Raw genomic sequence first — 4,936 nt, forward strand, 5'->3', positions numbered from 1 at the left:
ATCGCTGCCGCCCTTTCTTTCAAGTCTTGAAATCAAAGTTCTCATGGGATGAAGAGTGTGACCTGGCTTTGGCCGAGCTCAAGGAGTATTTGTCTTCAGCGCTGTTGTTGGTCACACCGGAGCCCGGAGAAAAACTCTACTTTTATCTAGCCGTATCGCAGCATGCAGTCAGTGCGGTGCTTGTCCAATCGGAAGGAATCAAACATCTACCCATCTTCTACGTCAGCAAAACCTTGCTACCGGCAGAGTCGAGGTACTTGCCGCTGGAAAAACTTGCGTTAGCTTTGATGATGGCTTCAAGGAAGTTGGCACACTATTTCCATGCCCATACCATCATCGTCTTGACCAAGTTCCCTCTCAAAGCTTTGTTCGAACGGGCAAACTTCTCCGGTCGGATTCTTAAGTGGGCGGTCGAATTGGGACAATTCGATGTGAAGTTCCAGCCGCGCACTGCCGTTAAAGCCCAGACTTTGGCCGACTTCGTTGCTGAATTCTCACCTGGAACTCATCCAGTATGCCCGATCGATATTGCCGTGGCAGATGCAGAGGTGAATGCAAGCTCGACCGAAATACCATAGCTCGACGACATTGGCGACGCGAAACTTGTGCTCCCCGCCGAAGCACCTTCAGTTAATACGATACCAAAGCCCGGTTATGCGATGACGAAGTTGGGTATCACTGCCCAACCTGCTTTGTCCGACACCACATCACCAAGGAGGGAAGAAATGGAACCGCTCAGCACAGAACCTGCGGCCGGCATAATACCGCAACCTGGCGATTCGTCGACGGACTTAGGCATTATGGATCAACTTACTGAGTCCGGCGCTGAATCACCAAGGGGGGCTAATGTGGAACCGCTCAGCACGGGACCGGAAGCCGAGCAGCCGAGCAACCGTGATCCCATCAACCTTCAAGCTTCTCAGGACCCCTCAGAATGTTGGAAGCTCTTTGTCGGCGAAATGTGGAAACTTTTTGTTGATGGAGCCTCGAACCGTCACGGTGCCGGGCTGGGTATAGTTCTGATATCGCCAGACAGACTGACTATTGAACATTCTATCACCCTTGGCTTCCCAGCATCCAACAATGAGGCCGAGTACGAGGCGCTATTGGCCGGTCTAAAGAGCGCGCTTCAGATGCAAGTATCCGAGTTAATGGTTTACAGTGATTCCCAGCTTGTGGTTAACCAAGCTTTTGGGGTTTACGAGGCAAAGGATGACAGAATGATGAAGTACTAAGCTCTGGCCAGAGACCACATCAAGCGATTTCAGGCGATCAGGGTCCAACAGATTGGCCAAGAAGAAAACGGCCGAGCAGATGAGTTGGCTGGCCTTGCTTTTATGGTCGACAGCACATCTCCCAACCCTTTTTTGATTGAATTCCTTCCGAGGCCCAGTATTGAGGAAACCGGGCAAACAGATGTATTCTGCGCCGAGCTAGGTCCTTCATAGATGGACCTTATAATCTTCTTTCTCAGAGAACGGACCCTTCCAGCTAACAAGAAGGAAGCGCACAAAGTTCAGGTGAAGTCCGAGCGGTTTTGGCTCTCTCCATCAGGTGCTTTATACAAGAAATCTTTCACCGGTCCCTACCTGAAATGTGTGCACCCGAGCAACGTGGAAGTCTTCCTTTACAAAATTCACGAAGGCATCTGTGGTAGTTATATAGGGGGCAGGTCCTTGGCCTACCGAGCTATTTCGCAAGGCTACTGGTGGCCGTGCATGCAAGCCGACGCTCAGAAATATGTTCGCAAGTGTGAGAAATGCCAGAAGTTTGCCCACCAGATCCACCAGTCGGCCAGGGAACTTCTTCCTCTCACCAGTCCTTGGCCCTTTGCGATGTGGGGGCTAGATATAGTGGGGCCGCTCCCAACAGCACCAGGCAACCAGAAGTTCTTTATCGTGGCCATAGACTACTTCACCAAATGGGTTAAAGCGGAGCCTTTGGCAACAATCAAGGAGAAAGACGCGAAGCGGTTTGTCTGGCAGAATGTGGTCACGCGATTTGGCGTCTCCAAAATTCTGATCTCTGATAGCGGCACCCAGTTTGACGGTCGCCTATTCAGAGGGTTTTGTGAAGATTTAAAGATTGAATTCTACAACTCTACTCCGGCCTACCCACAGTCTAATGGTCAAGCCGAGGCGTCAAACAAGATCATACTTGATGGGTTGAAGAAACGGCTGGAGAAGGCCAAGGGAAAGTAGGCTGAGGAACTCCCCAGCATCCTTTGGGCATATCGACCAACCCCGCGGCGGTCTACCGGGGAAACTCCATTTGCTTTGGCTTATGGCATGGAGGCAGTCATACCTTTGGAAGTCGACATGCCTACCCTCAGACGTGAAAGTTTTACACCCGAGCTGAACGCCGAAACCATTGCCCTCGAACTAGATCTACTGGAAGAGCGTCGGAAAAAGGCTCTCATCCATATGGCTGCCTACCAACAAGAGCTCTCAAGAAAATACAACAAAACGGTGCACCCCAGACCGTTCAAAGTAGGTGATTGGGTCTTGAGGAAAGTCATGGACAATACTTTGGTGCCAGGTGAAGGCAAGCTAGGGGCAAATTGGGAAGGACCCTACAAGATAACTGGTCTGGCAGGAAAGGGGGCATATCACCTGGAGGACTTGGATGGTAGAGGAATACCTCGGCCATGGAATGCAGCCAACCTCAAGCTGTATTATTTCTAGCTTTAGCTTTCTTTTTTTTGTGCAAAGAAATTTTTTGCCTTACACTTCATGTAATATTCATTTTTGTCAATGTATAGAAGTGACTCATCTTTGCCTTAGCATTTTTAATGTTGCTTTGAGTCTTGAGATTCCTAACTGAGATGATTTATTCCGGTAGAAAGAGTTGATATTTTGCTCAACTTTGGTATTCTCAACCGAGATGATTTACTTGGTTGAAAGCGTTGATATTTTGCTCAACTTGGGTATTCTCAACCGAGATGATTTACTCCGGTTGAAAGAGTTGATGTTTTGCTCAACTTGGGTATTCTCAACCGAGATGATTTACTCCGGTTGAAAGAGTTGATGCTTTGCTCAACTTTGGTATTCTCAACCGAGATGATTTACTCCGGTTGAAAGAGTTGATGTTTTGCTCAACTTGGGTATTCTCAACCGAGATGATTTACTCCGGTTGAAAGCGTTGATGTTTTGCTCAACTTGGGTATTCTTAACCGAGATGATTTACTCCGGTTGAAAGAGTTGATGTTTTGCTCAACTTTGGTATTCTCAACCGATATGATTTACTCCGGTTGAAAGAGTTGATGTTTTGCTTAACTTGGGTATTCTTAACCGAGATAATTTACTCCGATTGAAAGAGTTGATGTTTTGCTCAACTTGGATATTCTCAACCGAGATGATTTACTCCGATTGAAAGAGTTGATGTTTTGCTCAACTTTGGTATTCTCAACAGAGATGATTTACTCCGGTTGACAGCGTTGATGTTTTGCTCAACTTGGGTATTCTCAACCAAGATGATTCACACCGGCTAAAAGAATTGACGCGCTAAGCTTTACATCTACTACCGAGATGATTCATCTCGGTTGACTATGATAACCGAGATGTATTGTTACGGGTGAAACAGTTGTTTATTTATTCAACTATATGCCTGTAACTGAGATGCCTTTGCCGGTTAGTCAAGTAAAGCGAGATGGTTAATGTTGCCGAAGTATTTTGTCCGGTTAACGTTACTCAGCTTTAAGACCGTGCCAACACTTCAAGCAAATTGAGCTTTTTCATTAATTATAAAAATATGTACAAGAGGCGGGGCAGGCAGCCCGGTTACATTTGCAGAGCAAAAAGACAGAAGAGCTAAGAAAACTACACTAGGGGGGAAAGGTTAGTGAATTCGTCGTCGCCAGCTTTCTCCAAGTTGATCCGTAGGTTTTGATCTTGGACGCCGGTCCCAGTTTGGCCGGGCTGCTCCTGCTCTTGGCGTTCCTCTCCCTCAATATCTGCCTAGACTGCTCCTTCAAGTCCTTTCTCGGCCTCAGCCTCCAACGCGCTGAAAACGTCGTTGGCATATGGCACGAGATAGGTCGGCAGGAAGACAGCTGGCGGAGAGGCAAACACGTCGGTATCAGGACCTTGACCGAGCTGTTCGCAGGCAGACTTCCAACCCGCTTTGAAATAGATGTCTTAGGTGGCGAAGACCTGCTTCTTATAGTAGTCCTCGGCCTCCTTAAAGCCGGCGTTGTTGGCGTCTTCGCACTCCTTCTCCCTTGACTCTTTGAGTACGTTTAGCTCAGCCTAGAGCTCATCCCGCTTTTTCTTGGCATCGCCAAGCTAGCCGAGCAACTTGGTGTTGTCAGTGTTAGCAATCTGAAGAGAGGACTTTGCTCGGCCAAGCTCAGTCTAAAGGCTTTGGACTTGGCTGGCAATGTCGTTTGCCTTTTGCCGCAGTCGATGGATGCGCTCCATGACCAAGTGTTGCTTCTGAATGGCTTGCAAGAAGAAAATTGGATCAGACTGGAAGTCGTGCAAACACTTGTGAAAATTGAGTAGAAGTTTGAGACTCTTACCCTGGTCATGGACTTCACGGTCGACTTCACCAGCCGGGTGTCTGGGACATGGTCGCTCCCGACCACGTCGCTCGGCAGGAGAAGGGCCTTGGAGAGGTCGAAGGCAAGGAGATGTTCTTTGTCGCCCTTCACGGAGGCTGTTGCCGAGATCTCCTTACCCCGGTGCTTGAGCTGCGGACGCCATGCCGGTGTTGGGTCTATGGTGACAGTTGGTTGCTTGGTAGTCAGCTCTTCAACCAGCTCGGTAGAGGGATCTGCACAAGGTCTTTTTCCAGCCCGGCGGGCTTTTTGGCTGGCTTGACCGGCAGTTGGAGACGCCAACGCTACCACGGCGCCCCTTGATTGACATGCAGCTAGAGCGCGGGTGACGACGCTCGGTATCTCGGCGGATATTGCGATGAGGAGGTTTTTGATACG

This window comes from Camellia sinensis, chromosome 12 (assembly GCF_055761805.1).
Source record: "Camellia sinensis isolate YWXY chromosome 12, ASM5576180v1, whole genome shotgun sequence".
Lineage (NCBI taxonomy): Eukaryota > Viridiplantae > Streptophyta > Magnoliopsida > Ericales > Theaceae > Camellia > Camellia sinensis.